Source organism: Urtica dioica, chromosome 9 (assembly GCF_054948205.1).
Source record: "Urtica dioica subsp. dioica isolate 48M chromosome 9, U.dioica_male_clone48M_v1_H2, whole genome shotgun sequence".
In the NCBI taxonomy this organism is placed as follows: Eukaryota; Viridiplantae; Streptophyta; class Magnoliopsida; order Rosales; family Urticaceae; genus Urtica; species Urtica dioica.
The window spans coordinates 21,458,700-21,479,729 of NC_142764.1; the positions used below are offsets into that span (position 1 = coordinate 21,458,700).

Here is a 21,030-nt window from a genome sequence, read left to right on the forward strand (position 1 = left end):
ATAAAATAAATGCCTGGTCTATGAAACTCAAAGTCCAAATTGTAATGTTTGGTCATTTTTTTTATGCTTTATCTTAAAATATCATAAATGTGCGCTATTAGAATGTTCCATAAACGAGATTTTCTTTTTGGGACCAAAATTTTGTTCTATTTAATTTTCTTCTTCTTAAATATAAAGTAGACTTGATTTTTTTTTTGTGAACAACATCAAGAAGAACGTAAATAAATCGTAACTTGAAAAAAAAAAAGAAAAAAGAAAAAAAAAGGAATCCTCTTCTTCTTCTGAGTGCATTACTTGGTCCACATGAACTTGAAATTATCGACGAAGCATTTATTAATGAACGAAGATCCATCTCAGCGAGCCAAGGGCCAAGGTCATCTTCAATTTGATTAATCCCTCTAGTAATCTGTTGGTCTGCGTTATAATTGATTAGTAACTAATATATCAGTATTTTTGGGCAAGACTTTTCTCTCGGCGCTCTAGAACTTGGAGCAAGACCAGCCAATCCTGTTCCATGATGGTCCGATGGCACTAGGACTACCAGCTGACCGATCTGAGGGTTCGGGGGACCAAAGCTTCTTGAGGACCACAACACATGTACATACTCTGGTTTGCTTCTATTTCTGTTTACCTTGGTGTTTTCATTCGTCTTTAGGAATTTGGTGAGACAGTGTCATTGAGATTCTTTTTCCATTTCAATATGAGTTTTTAGATAATGGACACTAATTATCACTACAATCTAGTTAGTTGGAAATGGAAATGGAAATGTAAATACAATTAGTACTCAGCACAGACCTCAAAAAATTGACCTTGATGCATCTGAGGTCCACTTAAAAATTCTGGATCCTCGACAGAGCATAATTAAAACCAGGCGAGTGATTGAAAGTTTGACACCAAAGGCAAGAGTGAAATTACCTCTAGCTTGGCCATTGAATGAACAGCCTCTGCATCTGTGGAACACCACCATTTGAAAGAGCCGCCCCTATTTGGAGTGAAGTTTCGACCTCATGTCCAAGGAACACTGCTGAATGTCTCGCACACTTCAAAAAGTCAAATTGTCTTCAATTAGATGCTACCTTGAATGTTTTCCATCTCTTGTATCATTTTTTACTGGATTTTTTGTACAAAGCAAGTTTTTAGCAAAATAGTTAAAGGTTTAATAAGTCACTGCATTCTAGCCAATTATAATGTATTTTCTTTAGTTGAACCTTCAAATTTTCCCTCCAATGCCTGAAGTATCCACTGTATTTGCTTTGAGTTTTTGTCTTGAACTTGTATCCTTGTGGATAACCGTGAATTTTATAGCACTTGTCGACGGTGTGCCCAAGCATCTTGCAGTGTGTGCACAACGGACGATCTTTTCCTTTGAACTTCTTCTGATCTTCACGAACAGCCATAGCAAGTGAGTTTGATTGATCAGTCGACGACAAAGCATCAATTCCAATTGATCTCTGAGTCTCTTCTTGAGTTAGGAGTGCATAGACCCTTGCTCATTGGAGTAATTGGCTCCATCAGCAACACTTAACCACGAGTATGTGTATAAGTCTCATTAAGACCCATGAAAAATTGCATGACATACTCGAATTGAGCGTAGTCGTTCAATTTGGCCTTTCTTCCACAAGAACACGCACAAGTGCATCCAGGTTTGAATTCGCACAATTCTTCATGAAGAAACTTCATTTTGTAAAGTAAACACCAACTGTCTTCCGATCTTGAGCTAGGTTAACAATTTCATGCCTTAACTGGAAGATTCTTGACTCATGGCTTTGCTGAAATAGATCTCTAAGTCATTCCAGATGTCTCTTGCAGTGCCTTCATAGAGAAGACTTCCAGCGATTTCCTTGCTCACCGAATTCATTATCCAGGTCACGATCGTGCTGTTGTTCTGACTCTATAGCTGAACAAATTCTGGATCCTCTGGCGGAAGCTTCTTGACCGATCCATCAATGAATCTGAGCTTGTTCTTGGCTTCAAGAATTATCAGCGTTGATCTACTCGACGCCGTGTAATTCGTTCAAATGAAAACATTGGAAACAAGACTTCCTCCAGATGAATCCGAATGATGAAGATAGAGTGGATCATCAATTATGGATCTAGGTCTTTGATTACTGGTAATTCCAGTGTTTGGCGACTTCGTCGAAGAAGCTTCATTTTCCGTCATGATAGCGAAGAGGAAAGAATAAGCTCAGAATCGAGAAGTAGCAAAAAAGATGATCGGAAATCTCAGAAAGAGCGGAAGAGCTCTGATACCATATTGAATTTTAGGATCCGATATATCGGAACAAGAACGACGAGGATTTGAGAGAGATGAGTGGTGAGAGAGAAGAAGAATGAAAATTGAAGGTTGTGCTTGGTAGTTAACTAAAAAAGTTTTTGTTTTCTATTTTCTAATTTTTGTAGTTGTACTGAAAAATTATTTTGCAGTTGTTTTCAAAAAACTGTTTGGTACAGTTTTCATTTTTGTTTTTGAGAAAGTGAAAAAACTGAAAAAAGTGTTTGGTATAGTTTTCATTTTTGTTTTTGAAAGAATGAAAAGAGAAGATGAGGAGAAAGAGGAGAGAAGAGAAGAATTTTTTTTTCAAAAACACATTTTATTTGTTTTCAGTTTTCTTTACTTTTTTCCAAAACAACTTCAAAATTTTTTGAAATTTTTTTTCCGAAAACACCTTACCAAACACATTTTCCAGTTTTGTTTCCTATTTTCACTTCTTGAAAACTCAAAAACAGTTTTTGAGTTGATAAACAAATGCACCCGTAATTTCTTATTTCTGAATGAAGGATTTAAATTCTCATCTACTACATGAGTTGGTTTAAAACGACTAAAGCCACAGACGACTAGTCGTTTATATCGACTAAAAGTTAAAGACGACAAAAAAAGGCAACAAAACGATAATAAAAAAAAAGCTAAGACCAACGGAAAGGTTTTCCGTACAACATAAGAAACCCAAAACAGAGAGAATAAACCTAAAACTCCAAAATATATTGAGCGGTATGAAGATGCCATGTCTTTTGACAAGCTTAGGCCTATTGGCCTTTGTAACTTATCCTACAAAATTATCACAACACGACGAACCATCAAACACTCAAAGGTATTTCAAACTGCCTAAAAAATAAGACACGAATTTCAAAAGAATTCATGAAAGTATTTAAAGAACCTAAAAAAAATACACAGGGGAAAAAGAAAAATTTTCAATCTCATCTGAAGCTGCTTTTGCTCTAAGGGAATTTTTCGATCCCGAGCTTCGAAGTCTAAAAACCCCGCGTACAATCTGCTCCCAACGCCGGCTCAGAGCAAAAACTGTTAGAGGTGTGGAGCCTAAAACAATAGGAGTGAAAAAGTCCCACATGAGAAATGGAGAGCAACTTTGTGAACTCCAAAAGTGTATAAATAAGGGTCCATAGGGTGTATTCTATTCAACCCACCAAGAAACACTTTAAGCTAAGTGTATATTGTAAACACGCCCCTTATTTGGGTTTATAGTGATTTTGCAATGACAAAGTAGATCTAGCTTTCGCATTGAAAGATTTCTATCTGTAAGAGGGGTTTCTACGAAGAAATTTCAACAAAAAACGCTCCAAGAGGGTGTAACGCTGAATTGTAGTCTCGCATGGATGGGCAACATTCTGGGCTATGTCGTTGTGTAGAATGTTGCAGAGAAGACAATGGCGGCCTAGCAGACTTCCATGCTCTTTACGGCACCTCTCTACTCGGTGTCACGATCGGAACTTTGCTCCGCAGAAGGAGCAAAAGTACCTCTCTTTGACGGGATCGCCCATGGCGGGTATTGGTACCCCGGATCCATCGCTGTGGTCGTCATTGCCTCCATTCCCCTGCCTTGTCCAACGACGACGCCTTAATAAACTATATGCATAAAATCAATATATAATTTTTACAGAAAAATAATAAAGTCATGTACCCAGTACCAAATCACAAAGTACCAAAAAAGAAAAAAAAAATTGAAAACTAAAACGTACTAAATAAAATTATAAACATAACTAAGTTGTAAGCATGGTTTTAAAAAGATGTAACAAAATGGGTTAAAAAAAATGAACTACTATGATATAAGAAGTAGATCGGAGGAAAATTTGAAGAAATAAAAAGCTATGGGCATGTTTGGTTCTCCTCTCAAAAACTGTTTTTGAGTTGAAAAATTTGAAAACAAAAAACGAAAATGTGTTTGGTTTAATTTTCCGGAAAAAATTTTCAAAAATTTTTAAAGTTGTTTTGTAAAAAAGTAAAAAAAACTGAAAACAAATAAAATGTGTTTTTGGAAAAAAATTTATTCTCTTATCTTCTCCTTCTCCTCATCTTCTCTTTTCATTCTTTCAAAAACAAAAATGAAAACTATACCAAACACTTTTTTTTTTTTTTTTCAGTTTTTTCACTTTCTCAAAAACAAAAATGAAAACTGTACCAAACAGCTTTTTGAAAACAACTGCAAAATAATTTTTCAATACAACTACAAAAATTAGAAAATAGAAAACAAAAACTTTTTGAGTTAACTACCAAACACAACCTATGGTTTGCAGGGCTGTACGTACCTCGGCGTCTCCGATCGCAAGCAAGAACATGTCATTGATCACCGTTGAGCGATCTTCTTCCACTTTCAGGCACCCGATCGCCGCCACAACCTTGCAAATCTTTCGACGAAGCTCCTCCCTATCGCTCGATGACTCTGCGATTAGGGCAAAGTATCGCGTCCCGAGATCGAAATCTGCGAGCCTGACCGGAATCTCTTGGCCGGGTTGTGGGATCAGCCACTCGTTGAGGCTCCAAGCTCTCTCATGGCCTCTATCGGACTCTTCTCTCCAGACCCATGAGAACCGCTTCACGGCCGTGGAATAGTCCTTCGGGGACGGGAAATCGGAAACCCCACGGTGGAACGTCTCTTTGCATTGGTCGAGCCTCTCGTCGAGTCGCCGGAGGAACGCCAGAGATTCCTCCCAGCTCTTACCATGGGCATCGAGATAGTCTTCGTATTGAGGAAAGTGCTCGGTGAGCAATGAACGTGGAGTTTTTCTGATTCCCTGTGCTTGGCTTGTAGAGCGTTGAGCTCGTCCATGTCGATGAGCGCCGAACTTATCTTTTTGAGCTCTTTAACCGACATTTCTTGATCGATATATGCTTTTCAAGAAAATGAAATTCCTTATTTAATAAGAATAATCAATCTCACAAATTTCTACAACTTCCATGAAACAAAATAAGAACAAACGAATAAGATGAATGCTACGCTATAACAAGCACTCTACCTTCAAAATGAGAAGATGAGTTCCATAGAATTATGTGTATTTTTTTATACATGTCTGATTCTCGACACATGTTGAGTTAATAATAAGAGAAATTGCCATATCTACCACCACTTCAATAACAATTTCCAATAATCCACCAAAACATAATTTTGGCCAAAAATACTACTTGGCTTTGTGTGGAAAACCATAAATACCCTTCACTTTAATATTCTTTACATTTTAACCTAAAACCAAAATCAGTTAACATTTATTATTTTTTAATTTCTATGTTTTAATTTCTCTGTCTCTATATCTCTCTATCTCTCTCTCACTATCTCTCTCTCTTATTCAAACTCACCCAAAATCACCAAAGAAACCCTTCTTCTTCTCTGAATCGCGATTGAAACCCTTGCTCGAACACAAATCCCTTCTTCTTCTCTGAATCGCGACCGAAACCCTTCTTCTTGTTTTTCTTCTCCACGAATCCCTTGCACGGAACCACGAATCTCTTCTCCTTCTCCCCGAATCCTTCTGAATCGCGAAACCAGTCCCTCAAGTCGCCATGTTTGACCCACTCAACCCTATTCTCGAACCCACAACGCGAAAGAGTCCTAGGACGACAGGGCCCAAACAACCGGAGGAGTCCGGAGCGACCACGCCAAACCCTTCTCCACAGGCCCGGAAAAGGAAAACAACTGTTTCGCCCAATGTGAACATAAAGAAGACTATGAAGAAGCCCTGCCGTGGCCTGAAACCCAACGCCGAACTGAAGGTTTGCATTTTCATTTATGCGATTTAATGGGTACGAGCATGAAATTCTTTTGTGCATTGTGGTTTTCTCTTTCTTTTGTGCATAATCTTTATTTACTCGTTGGTAATACAGATAAGTTATGAGAAATTTGAAATTGCAGAATTTATCAAATTAAGATTACTTACTAGGTACCAACGATTTTCTTGGTGTTCCCTTGGGTTTCATCAATAACATTTTAGCCATACCAAAATCTGATAGTTTTGGTTGCATATCGTCATCTAACAACGCCATTACAGGATTTAAGCTCGCGGTGTATAACCTTAAGTCGAGAATATGAAGATACATGATTCCTCGAGTGTCGATGCAAATTATTATCTTACAACGAGTTTGCCCATCCAGTAATCTTTGCTTTGCAACATCTGCTATAGAAAAAATATGTTTCATAAAGGATCAAGATATAATTGGTAATAGTTGGTAGCGATTTAATTTTTTTTTTATAATATTAATTACTGGTAAATGGTCGGTTTTGTCATGCTCGCTTGGATTTTCTATGGTACTGTTCTTGTATTTGTAAATGGTCGCATAAAGTTTGTGAGTGATATCCAAAACTTGCAACTTTGAAATTGTGCTTGGAGATCAGTACAAAACATGGCTAAAATTGTGTGAAATTGTGCTTGGAGATTACATGTCTAATAATTAGAACATTATCAATTCTGTTGATTAATGCATGGTTATAAGTCTCTAATTTATTATCAAAATGTTTGAGATTGTGTTGTGCTCGTGTTAATTCTTATCTTATTTGTTGCGGTATTCAAGGGTGGAGGAGGTACATTTCTGAATCAAATGTGGTGGATCATAATCTCAGTTTTTATGAAACGCTTGAGACGTTCGATAAATCAGCAGCTATGGGTCCAGAAGTGAAGGCGATGTTCAGCAATTCTTGTTTAGCCAGTTTCTGGACGTCCCGAAGGGTCACCCGATCCTCAAAGATCATTAACCATTTGTTGATGAGGGTCGGTTACTTTAGTGGTAAAGAAGAGAGTGAAGATACTCTCTTTATAGAGCTCGGGGGAGAACCGCGGGGTTTCACAAGAGAGGATTTCTGTTATATCTTAGAGTTATGCCATGGGGACGTCCCATCCTTGGATTATATCGAGCCGGCCGAAGGTGGACTGTTCAGGGAATTGTTCTCCAACGGGACATCTGTGAATTATTTATTCTTTGTCAACAGAGGACAAATAATTCACAGATGTCAACAATTGACGTCAGTAGTTGATGTCAACAGTTGATAACTCTAATTCAAATTCATAATTCAACAAAGAGAGTTTACCTTCTAATTTGAAATATGTGTGTGTTTTCCTTTCTCACAGCTCGAACAGCTCATTTACAACGCTCTCCCGGACAAACAACGTGCAAGGTGTTTTTGTCCGAGCTCTTTGTCATATACGAGAAGTTGTTGCTTATGACGAACAACATCAAGTGTTTCTTTAAAGTCTTTTTATCCGAGTACAATGCATAACGCTCAATAAATACATGGGAATCACCATCCAAAATAAGAGTGTCCTCTCTCGTAGTAGAGCAACTTGGCATGCTATGTGGAGGGGACGGTGGATGACTTGTTCTTTGCGGCGGAGGAGGGCAGTTTTGTGGCGGTGGAGGAGGGGAGTTTCGTAGTGGTGGAGACATAGAGTTTCATGGTGGTGGAGGGGGGAGTTTCGTGGTGGTTGAGGATGAGAGTTTCGTGGTGGTGGAGGATGAGTTGGGTTTCGTGGTGGGAAGCCTCGTCGTTGTTGTTGTTGTGTCTCATTATCTGACAATCTAATGTCATCCAATCCTAATGTAGAACGAATTGCTGATTCATGAGTTAAGACCGAATCACACCCCTCCTCAGGTATTGATGGCATAAGGGGATTCCGTCACAACCACTATCACGGCTGTTGCGAGTGGATCCAACTCTTGGAGAATCGAGCCCCGATGGTTTTTCATTTACTTCCAATATCAATTGTAATTTCTCCATGTTATCTTCCCTCTTTCTCCTCAACTATAAATAACATTTCAGAGTGTCGTCGTTGGTTATCTCAACAGGTATCATTGCACCAGCCATCACATATGAAACGCAAATACGCGTAAATTATTTGCATCAAACTAGCGAAGTTTACTTCAGACGGCACCATAGTTCCGAAAGATCCTTTCTCATGATACCGACCAGATTCAACCCAAGTACCAATATGCTTGAATAATAAATAAATTTTCGCCATCACTGCGTACAAATAAACAAAGGTAAAGTTAGTATTGTTGACTTCATATGTCAACAATAGACGTCAACAGTTGATGTCAACTGTTGACATTATACATCAACAATATTGTTAGGAATTCTTGCCCACGAGAAGATACTTATGTAAATTCTCGTTGAAATTATTAATAAAATAAAGTTTGACATTTATTATCTATTTGAATTGAAAGCATTATTTCTTATTTAATGAGATTTATTAAACATTCATTATTCCATAGCCTCCGTATTTAACTGAGTCACGTGTTGGGCACCTGAGTTCGGGCGGTGTGCTAAAACATGGTCGATGACTGATATACGCCTGGAAAACTATATCTAAAGTCATATATGTGGAACACATGGGTGAAGGCTGATCACTATGTGGGAGCATTCTACACTTGTGGTAAGTGTACGACCCGGACAGGTCTTGGTGTAGATGTGTCGTTTAAGGACCGTTACGACACACTAACCGAGGCCACTATGATGGTCACAGTGAGACTTCATCTAAATCCTGAAGTGATCATGGACACTGGGTTATGTTACTGAGCTCTTTGACTCATTCGCTAAAAGGCTATATATTCATGCTAATCACAGCTTATGTCTTGGGAGTTTTTCTCAGAGCATAATTCGAGTGGGAAATGATTTACAGATACAGAATCCAGCCTTCCTGAAAGAAGGTTAATGTTCTCTCACCTAAGGGTTGATTCCAGAACCGATAGATTGCGCGCACTTTCGAAGTAAGTAACGTTCGAAATAATCTTTCGCTGGGGAAGCAACAATGCTTAGGGCTGATATGTATCAAGAGAAGTATAACGGAAAAATTGACTTCTCTTGACACGGGTTGAACCTGGAGGATCTTGATCACGAACTGACTATATCAGTGGACACTCGTCACGATGAGTAAATATAATTCTAGTATAAAGGAGAGTTCAGTCTTGGCTTACAAGGTGGAGTATTTGACCAAGATTAAACGAATCGATGGAAAAAGAGAAAGGACTATTTCGTCTTTTTCATCGGATTTGTTAAGCTTCTATTACTAGGTCCATAGTCCCCGATTCGGCTCTGATAAAGGAGAATAAGAACTTTCGTATAATAATGTTTATTATTATTAATCTCACTTGCTGTAATTATGATTGACAACATTAATTCTGAAAAACGGGTATTCGCATAATTAAATAAATATTTATGGTAGAATTGTTTATTTATTGTTTGATCAAGTAAATAAACAATTATTAATTATTTGTTTATTGTTGGACCAAGTAAATAAATGATTAATTGAGTTTTAAGCAATTGGGCCTTGCACACATGAAAAATCGAATTTGGGAATTTTGGCACTAGGGTTTGCGCAAATCCCCCCTTGGCCGTGTGCCTAAAATTCGAATTTTACAATATTGGTATTTACCAATATTTTCTCTTTAGTTGTTTAAATAAAGGAGAGAGAAAAATATAAGATATTGTCCTATATTTTCTCCTTATTTAAAGGAAAATATTTAGGAGAATATTTAGCTTTATTATCTCACTAAATAAATTATTCTCTATTTAAATAAAAGAATAATATCCCATAGATATTGATCTGATGGATGAGAGAAAAAGTAGGATTCACTAGTTGAGATCCAATGGCCTAGATTTAATCCACTAGTGTGAACACAATAAAAGGAAATAAAATATTCTGGAAGATTCCATGAATATCTCCTTTTTACTACTATAAATAGGGGTTCATGAGAAGACAAAAAGAAGCAATTATTTGAAGCAATTTTTGAGAGAAATTTCGTGCAACCTAGCCCTCCCTTGGCCGTGCACTTCTGCTTCTCTTCCCCTCGGAAATTCGTTTCCGTTCTTAGTAAAATAAGAGAGAGAGAGATCTCGAAACACCTAGTTTCGTGATCTAGTGAGATAAAGACCGTGCCCACTCATCTTTCTTATTCGTCTCGGAGATTACGTTTCGGAAGACTAAGGTGTCATCACATCGAGTCCTTGAAGTAGAGTCCCTTATTTGATCGTGTGGAGGCTTGTACGTTCAAGATGAAGACGGATTGTGAAAGCTTTCAGTTCGTGAACCGAAAATCAATGTAAGTACTCGTTTACTCTTGTTTCGGTTGCTTGACTTATATGCTCTCTTATAATTTTTAATTAACGTAAATCTAGATCTTGTCATATAATCATTGAATTAATTAGCTCATGATTAGCGTAATTAATTACTTTTCCGCATTTATATGGTTATATGGGGGAATCATCCCCGACAAATATATGTCAACATTTGATATCAACTGTTGACATAAGATGTCAACAATTGATGTCAACTGTTGACATTTGCTGAACAACTTCAAAAATTACCCAGAATCACGAAAACCTTATTTTTCCGTCAAACTTAAACATACCCAGAATAAACATACACAAAAGCGAAATAAATCGTAAAAAATAACATTAAAACTAACCAAGAAGAGTCTGAAGAGAGAGTTGGTGGATTGGCAAAGACGAGGCTCAGATTGGCTTCAACCTTCGCTTGGAAATCATCTCGGATTGGCAAAAAAATCCGCTCGGACTGGCAAGGGTTTTGGTCGCGATTCAGAGAAGAAGAAGGGATTCGTGAAGGGATTCGTGTTCGGGCAAGGGTTTCTGTCGCGATTCAGAGAAGAAGAAGGGTTTCTTCGGTGATTTTGGGTGAGTTTGAATAAGAGAGAGAGAGAGAGAGAGAGAGAGAGAGAGAGAGAGAGAGAGAGGATATGAGACTCGGTTAGGGAGAGAGAGAGAGAGATATTAAAACAGAGAAATTAAAAAAATAATAAACTGATTTTAGTTTTAGGTTAAAATGTAAAAAATATTAAAATGAAGGGTATTTTTGGTTTTCCACACAAAGTCAAGTAGTATTTTTGGTCAAAATTATGTTTTAGTGGATTATTGGAAATTGTTATTGAAGTGGTGGTAGATATGGCAATTTCTATAATAATAATTATTTTATAAATTAAATAAATGCACAACTCGTGATATCTAGACATGTTAATAAATAAATTGGGTACCAATATGAATATCTCGACGAGATGATTCTTTTAACGCTGATGAAGACCTAATTTAGGTATATGGTTTATTATATATTTGCCATGGTTAATAAAAAATCAGTTACATAGTTTTAAACCGAAATACATTAATTACTTTTTATTCTAAAACTATGACTATAATATAAAGAGTGATTAATTTTTGGGGTACTAAAATACACTTCATCATTAATAATCTCTCTCTAGGGTTTTTCAAATATTGGATTCATTTTACTAGTTCATAGTTCTTTGTTCATCATGTTGATTTTGTTTTTCATTTTTTTTTATTGTTTCAATGTTAATGGTTTAGGGCTTGACATTAAATATATGTCATAAACGAAATCAAGTGGTACGTGAAGTTTGAGGAAAATCTGAGAACTAATTTCGAGGTTTCTTATCAAGTTTTTGAAGTCTAATTTTTTTTTTCTTTGAAAATTTATTGACATATTTGTCCATATTTTCCTAGATGTCAATAAATCTTCAAAGAATATGATTTTGAGTGCTGTTTTAATTGAGACAATGTTCCCGCGGTGGTTGTCTGTGAGTTGCTCCGCCAAGTTTCAACGTCGGCGGTACTTTTCTCGTTTATGAACATCCTAGAATCGCTGGTAATGGCCACAAAAACTCAGGTGAATCATGTTTCTCCCATCTCGCGACGGTTCTTTGCTCCGATAGTGAAGTTGCTCCGCCCAAGTTTCGATGTCGGCGGTTCTTTTCTGGTTGATAAACATTCTTTAGTCGCTGGTAATATGGCCACAAAAACTCCGGTGAATCGTGTTTCTTCTATACCGCCACGGTTCTTTGCTCCGCCCAAGTTTTGACGTCGACGGTTCTTTTCCGGTTGATGGACATCCTTGAGTCGCTGGTAATGGCCACGAAAACTCTAGTGAATCGTGTTTCTCTCATCTCGCGATGATTCTTTGCTCTGACGATGGATCCCGAGTCTCGCACCCACTGCCGGCCCTGGGCTAAGGCGGGCTAGGCCCAGGCCTAGGGCCCCATATGTGGATGGGCCCCAAAAATTTACACTTTTTTGCCTATTTTTAAGAAAATTTATATTTTTTACCCTAAAAATTTACACTTTTGGCCCTTTTTAAAAAAAAAATTACATTTTTACCCTGAAAATTTAAATTTTTATTAGTATTTTAGGGCCCCAAAATATTGATTCGCCTAGGGCCCCCGGTGAGTTTGGTCCGGCCCTGCTCGCACCCTTTTTTTGGGTTGTCAATCCTTCGGATCCGGTCACACATTTGACTCCTCCATCTGGAACCATCTTCGACAACGTCTTCTCGGTCACACATTTGAGCATCATATTGACTCTGGTGCAACACTAATTTTTTATTAATGGCTGCTTTGATATCCACCAAGGCCTAAACCTTACCGGCTTTGAATTTTTGTGGGATTGTTCTTAAAAGGTTATATACTTTTGTATTTGTATTATAAACTACTATACATAAAAGGAAAAAGCTAGAGACTAACATGGTCATTCAAATTATGATAGAACCTCAGTCACGTTTACGTCCCTTTTAAGCTTTTAAATGGACTCGAAATAAGCAGCATGCTTAAACGCTCTGATAGAACAAGTGATATGTTTGTTACATCCATATTCCCAAAATTTAGGTCCGTCACTGGTCGGACAACTAGGTCGGGCCATTCCTGTTGTAAGTCGGAAAATATACGTCATATTTACATAACAAAATTTATTATTAGTCAATACGGAACAATCACAATGTAAGGAAAATTAACACTAGTAGTTTAGTTGAGGAAGAAATAATATTATGTAGCAGGCATAACTTAAATATGTTGAATGGTCTGGAACTCGGGCTTTGGTTTCCCCGTAGAGTGCAATGTCCCTCCGAATTAGTCAGCCACTTCATTTTGAAAAGAACAAAACATTATCATATAATGAATTCGTTACATATATAGATAATATATATGAAGCCATAGCCATTACTTGTTATCTCTCTCATTCATATGATCGCTAGTGGCTTGTTTTGAAAAAATAAAAATTAATTTTGTATTTTATCTTTATAACATATTAAAAAAAAGTAGTACACTTTTAGCCGTTACCAATTCAAAGAATAAAAATAAAATAACACTCATACACATCCATGTATAAAAATAATTGGTCAACACTTACTGTTATTATAGCGTTTGTGAAAGACATATACGAGTTGAATAATTCTCTAATAATTTAATTTTTAAATCAAATTTACAACAACAAAAAAAAATTCGTATTATTTAAATTTGAAATAATTTACAATGAGTCATTTTCAAATAAAACTAGTCCGGTCTAAGCCTGGCCCTTGGCCTCGAGAGTCGAGGGCTTGGTTCTAGGTTAGGTCTAAAATCATACTCCTTAGGCCCGGCCTAACTCGATTTTCCAATTAAAAGTTTTGGGTCGGGCCCAAATCCATGCCTCTTTTGGACTTAAAAAAAGGCTGAGCTGGGTTGACCAGGCCCTTTTGACACTCAAGTTTGTGGAACACTCAATTTTGTGACAATATTGTCAAAACGTGATCAATACATTTATGATACATAATTGATCAACGCTATTATTATAGCGTTTGTGAACCTGATATACGAGTTAAATAATTCTCTATTGATTTAAATTTTAAATCAACTTACAACAACAAAATTCGTATTATTTAAATCTGAAATAATTCACAATGAGCAATTTTCAAATAAAACTACACAAATAAAATACCGTTAGGGGTTCCACATTAAAAAATAAGTTTTGAGGACATATCTGCAAAAATATGCGTAATGTATACATATGAGCAATTTGAAATAATTCACGATAAGAACAAATAAAATACCCTTAGGAGTCACTGTGAAGAAAATAAGTTATACGGGCATTTTTTAAAGAAAAAAAAAAGAGAAAGGGCTGCGCAAATATAAAAGAGTCATTTGCAGTTGCGCAGTAGCTTGAGTAGTCCACATTAACAAAATAGAGAAGAAAATAAACTTCACTTTTTAGTGAGCAAAGCCATCCATGATACAATTTTGTTTTACCAATATTTATTTAGTAAATTAAATGATTGCTAAGCTGAATGGCATCATAAAAATAGGATCATAACTAAAGCATGTAAACAGTATGTTGGCACACCATACGGCACGATCAAATAGTATCTCTTATATATGGATTGAAAATACATTGATAATAAAAAAATAATAATAATGTAGTTAATAATCATAAGATAATCATAAATTCATTATAAGTCAATTCTCTTAGTAACTTATTATAATCATCCGACTTTTTAAAAATGACACGTTCTCTTCCGCACCCGCTGCTGACACATTCTCAGATTTCCCAGCCTTGTTAATAGTTGAACTGCTGCAGAAGTTTAGAAACAAGCATGCTGGAGAGTGGGTGCCTGGTCGGGGCGGATGGAGATCAAGCCATCATAAACCTAAAGTAGAAACTATACCAGTTTAAGTAGAAACTAAGTCCAGATCATGAATCTTGCTTTGGTAATTAATTTCTTAAATAATAATAAAAGTAATCTTTTAAAATTAATATATAGTTAGAACTTGGAAGCTGCTCTTTTTTTTCTTTTTCTTTTTTTAATCTCACTCAAGATGTTAAGACTAAGCTTTTGTACTTTCGTTTATATTATCTATTTCAAAATTTATACGTGTAATTGTGCTAATATATATGTTTACGGGGGATTGTGGATCATAGTATTATTATTTTTTTTTTTGCAAGTTATTTGAACATGTATTACGTTTGTGCTAATATTTTGCATGCGTTATTAAACGAATTTTGACCAAACTTTCAACGGGCACCCGCTCTAAATTACCTTTAAAAAATTTCTACTTACGCTTTTATAGTGCTATTAGTTAGGTCGGGCCGTACGCATACTAACTGACTCGACCCTCTTTTTGGATGTTTTGAATCGGCGCCATCCCTTTTTTTGAAAAGAGGCCGGGTCGAACCGAGTATGTTGAAGGGTCAAGGTTGAGTCTTGGGTACATGCCCTCACGCCTGGAAAAACTCAACGCGCGTCCAGCTCAGACTCTAATTAGGTTCGGTTCAGGCCCAACCATTTTAAATTTAAAAAAACATATATATATATATATATATATATATATATATATATATATATGTATAATCAGTGTTTATGATTCTAGGTTCAGGCTTTTTGAAGTTTGGTTTAGACAATTTTGAAGCCCAGGTCCAGGCCCGGACCTTGACTCCGATGGACGAAGACTTAGTCATGGGTTGGACCTAAATTCTTACTCCTTAGGTCTGGCCCGACCCGATCTTTCAATAAAAATATTTTAGTCGGACCCCTACTCGGGCCTCTCGGGTTTGAGAAAAAAGGATCGGGCTGACCCGACCAGTTTGACGCTCAATTTTATGAAACACTCAATTCTACAATAATATTGTCAAAAACTGCTCATAGATATCCTCTTTTATTTCTATACAAAATAAAATTTGCCCAAATTTACTAATATGAATCCCATATAATTTGTTTGGCTCATAAGCTAATTATAGCTTCGGATGTTTTTTTTTTTATGAAGTCTTGAGTCAGAGACACAAAACTATTTTAACCGATTTGAACAAATTAAAATTAGACTAGATCAAAGAATAAAGTAAATGAAGTCAGATCAAAATGGTAGAGACTGGTTCGGTCTAGTTTAATACAATATTTAATACCGTTTCGAATATCTATATTTTTTTATACAATATTTTTAATATTTAGCTGAAATTCAACTTCTTAACGCTGTTTTGTCTGTGAATCGATTTAGAGTCGGACTTTAAGATCGCACGTAGGTTAAGTGTGTGATGAATATCTTCTCTTTTTGTCGTCTTTGTCTCTCCGAAAAGACGTTTTAAGTTTTCCGTCTCTTCGCCAATAGTACGCTTTTTATATTCTTCGTGTTTGTCACGTTCGTCGAGTCTCTCGCGTTATTCGTGATCTTCAAGTTCTTTGTGTTCGTCGTGTTCTTTGCTTGAATTTCAAGATAAAAAAAATGCGAATTAGATATAAGCATAATTTAAACGATCCTAATTAGCCAAGATCTTAGAACTAGATGATTTTCACAGATCATTAAAGATTCAGGAAAACATACATCGATCCATGATGAGAGCAACAGAGACGGTGGCGGAATCACCGGAATTAGTTTCTTCCTCTTGACCGCTTTAGTCTTGATAGCTTTCTTGTGATGGCTCAGGAAAACTGCGCAATGGCTTGAGAGAACCAATCCATAGGGTTAGCTTTATATAGACTCACCATCAGAGTATATAGGGAAATTACCTTTATTTTAATTAACCAATATGATTTAATCTTATTATATATTAAGCCCACTAATTGCTATTACACTTGGGCCATACACATATGTGGCTTTATAAAATAAAGTCTAACATTTTCCCACCTGGCCCATGTGTCATAGAATATGACTTAATAATAAACACAATTGCGCATAGTATAAGATAAATCCAACATATTATTGGTTACATCATAAAGCCATTATTAAGCATGAAAACTAATAAGGATCATAGCGGTTGTACGTCAATTTGTCGACATAGTCCCTTCCATGTATCACAATACTAGCTTCACACTTAACATGACACATAGTAATGTATTCATAACGGTCCGACAATAATGTCTTTGTTAGAGACACAACGAATCTTGATCATATAATGCATTCATGTATATACTAATCATAAAAACAAGATTTATTACTTCATATCAAAAATAAAATAAACGATCTCAAAGTTTCAATCACGTAAAACATACATTACGTCAAGAATGACATCCAAGGATCCCCATTCTTTCAACATGATCAGTAAATACCTTAGGGGGCAATCCTTTTGTTAATGGATCTGCAACCATAAGCTTTGTGCTAATGTGCTCGATTGACACATTTTGTTTTCGAATTTCTTCTTTAACGATAAAGTATTCCAATTCTATAAGCTTAGCACCTTTCGAATACTTGTCTTTCTTAGAAAAGAAGACTTGTTGTGGAATTATCACAATAAATTTTCAGCGGCTTGGCGATAAAGTCGACAATTCCAAGTCCTGAAATAAAGTTCCGCAGTCATAAACCATAAATCGTAGCCTCAAAGCATGCTACGAATTCAGCTTCAATAGTGGATGCAGCAATGACAAACTGCTTCACACTTACATGAAATCACTAATTTGGTTAAAAGAACAAATAGCCAAAAGTGGATTTTCTGTAATCCACGCATCCGGCAAAATCTGAATCTGAATATCCAATCACATCAAGGTGATCAGATCTCTTATAAGTGAGCATATGATATTTCATTCCTTGCATATACCTCAGTACTTTCTTTGCATCTTTCCAATGATCTATTCCAGGATTACTTTGATACCTGCCCAGCATTCCGACAACATAACTGATGTCTGGCCTGGTACAAGTCTGTGCATACATCAAGCTTCCAACAATAGATGCATAAGGAATTTGTTCAATTTGTTTGTGTTCCAATTCATTCTTTGGACATTGATTGAGACTAAATTTATCTCCCTTCTGAATTGGAACAACACTTGCAGAGCACTTGTCCATTTTGAATCTCTCAAGAACTTTATTAATGTATGTTTTCTGAGACAATCACAACCATCATTGTGATCTATCACGAGATATCTCTGTTCCGATCACATAGGATACCTCACCCATATATTTCATTTCAAAGTTCTTAGAGAGAAAATCCTTGGTTTGACGTAATAAACCAAGATCATTAGTAGCAAGCAAGATGTCGTCAACATACAAAACCAGAAATATAAACTTACTTCCACTGATCTTCAGATATATACATCGATCAGCGATGTTTTCTTTAAATCCAATAGATGTGATGATATCGTTGAACTTAAGGTACCATTGTCGGGAAGCCTGTTTAAGTCTGTATATTGAATTCTTCAATTTACATATCATATGTTCCTTTCCGTTAATCTCAAAACCTTCAGGTTGATCAATGAACACTTCTTCATCTAAATTCTCATTCAGAAAGACAGTTTTCACATCCATTTGATGGAGCTCTAAATCATAATGAGTTACCATAGCCATAACAATCATCAGAGAGTCCTTTTTAGAGGCAGGTGAAAAAGACTCTTTGTAATCAACACCATCTTTCTGAGTAAAAAATTTGGCTATGAGTTGAGCCTTGTGTCTTTCGATATTGCCATTTGAGTCGAGCTTGATCTTGAAGACCCACTTACACACGACTCGTTTATAACCTTCAGGCAATTCAACAAGGTCCCAAATTTCATTATGATCCATTGATTTTAGCTCTTCTTTCATGGCATCTACCCACTTAATTGAATTCTCACTTACTATGGCTTGTGAAAACGAAACTGAGTCGTATTTTAACTCTTGTAGATAAACCACATAATCATCAGAAATAGCGGATCTACGTTCCCTTACAGATCTTCTTAATGCGACTTCTTGTGGTTCATCTCAGATAGGTTTATTTCGTACAACATCATTCAGTAGTGCTTGGTCGTTAATTTGTTGTTCTTGCAAATCATTATCATGGTCAACATGAACAGGAACAACAACTTGAGAAGATGATAGAGGCAAAGGTACTTGCACTCTAACTTCTTGAATTTCCACATTGCGTGGTTCCAGACTCCCACTAATTTCATCATTTTCAATGAATCTATGATTTCCAGTTTCGACAATTCTCGTACTATGGTTAGGACAATAGAATCGATACCCTTTAGATTTTTCTGGATAACCAATGAAAAAACCACTGATTGTTCTTGAGTCCAGTTTCCTTTCACATGGATTATAAATTCTTACTTCCGCTGAGCAACCAAAAACATGCAGGTGCCTTAAACTAGGTTTTTTTCCCATCCACAGTTCAAAAGGTGTCTTAAGATCTGTCCTACTGGGAACATTGTTCAATAAATATACAACGATCTTTAAAGCATGCATCCACAAAGATTTGGATAAAGAATAATTGCTTAACATACTCCTAACCATATCCATTAAAGTACGATTACGACTTTCTGTTACACCATTTTGTTGTGATGTTCCTGGCATAGTGTATTGAGCACAAATACCACGACTTTCTAGGAACTTAGCAAAGGGACCAGGGCGCTATCCACTTTCATCATATCTTCCATAGTATTCACCACCTCTATCAGACCTAACAATTTTCACATTTGTATCTAATTTTCTTTCAACTTCATTGACAAACACCTCTACGGTATCTACCGATTGAGATTTTTCATGCAACAAATAGACATATCCATAACGTGAAAAGTCGTAGATAAAAGTGATGAAATACCTTTCTCCACCAAGTGATGGAACGTTATATGGCCCATAAATGTCAGTATGTATAATTTCAAGGAGCTGTGAGCTTCTTTTAGTTTCTTTCTTAAGCGTGTGTCTCGTGTGCTTTCCTTTAATACACTAAACACAAACTCCCGACCGAAAAATGTCGGGAGTTAGAAGCAACCATAAATGTCGGTATGTATAATTTTTCCTCCAATTCCTGAAGTATCCACTGTATTTGCTTGAGTCTTTGTCTTGAACTTATATCCCAGTGGATAACCGTGAATTTCATAGCACTTGTCGACGGTGTGCCCAAGCATCTTGTAGTGTGTGCATAACGCACGATCTTTTTCGTTGAACTTCTTCTGATCTTCACGAACAACCATAACAAGTGAGTTTGATTGATCATCGACGACAGAGCATCACTTCCAATCAATCTTTGAGTCTATTCTTGAGTTAGCAGTTCATAGACCTTGCTCATTGGAAGAATTGGCTCCATCGGCAACACTTGACAACGAGTTTGAGCATAGGTATTATTAAGAGACCCATGAGAAATTGCATGACATACTCGAATTGAACGTAGTCGTTCAATTTGGCCTTTCTTCCACAAGAACACGCACAAGTGCATTCAGGTTTGAAATCGCACGATTCTTTGTAAAGAGACTTCAATTTTGTGAAGTAAACACCAATTGTCTTATGATCTTGAGCTAGGTTAACGATTTCATGCCTCAACTGAAAGAATCTTGGCTCATTGCTTTGCTGAAATAGATCTCTAAGATAATTTTAGATGTCTCTTGCAGTGCCTCCATAGAGAAGACTTCCAGCGATTTCCATGTGCACCAAATTCATTATCCAGGCCACGATCGTGCTGTTGTTCTGACTCCACGATCTTTGGCGGAGGCTTCTTGACCGATCCATCAACGTATGCGAGCTTGTTCTTGGCTTCAAGAATTATCAGCTTTGATCTACTCGACGCCGTGTAATTCGTTCCGATGAGAACATTGGAAACAACATTTCCTCCAGATGACTCCGAATGATGAAGATAGAACAAATCATCAATTACAGATCTAGGTCTTTAATTACTGGTAATTCCATTGTTTGGCGACTTTGTCGAATAAGCTTTGTTTTTCGGCATGATAGCGAAGAGGAAAAGAGCTCAAAATCGAGAAGTAGCGAAAAAGATGATTGAAAATCTCAAAAAGAGCGGAAGATCTCTGATACCATATTGAATTTTAGGATCCGATTCATCGGAGAAAGAACGACTAGGATTGGATAAAAGAGGAGAGCAATGGAAGCTAAAATTCAACAAGGAGAGCAATGGGTTGGAACGGATAAAGGGACGAGTATCGGATGCAGAAGATCGTCGCCTTATCGAGCTACGAGGCGGAGTACATGGCCATCACCGAGGCCACGAATGAGGTGATATGGTTGCAGATGTTTCTACGCGAGCTGGATCAAGACTACGACGAGAGTGTGTTGTACAGCGATAGCCAGAGTGCTATTCA

At 36.7% G+C, this 21,030-nt stretch overlaps 1 long non-coding RNA gene across 1 annotated transcript; it reads left to right on the forward strand.

Annotated features, from left to right (window-relative positions):
• The first annotated feature begins 263 nt into the window (after window positions 1–263).
• On the forward strand, window positions 264–1,165 carry LOC149385758 (uncharacterized). Its single transcript, XR_016301475.1, has 2 exons — window positions 264–373; window positions 463–1,165. It is a non-coding gene; the product is annotated as an uncharacterized LOC149385758 (long non-coding RNA).
• The last annotated feature ends 19,865 nt before the right edge of the window (window positions 1,166–21,030 follow it).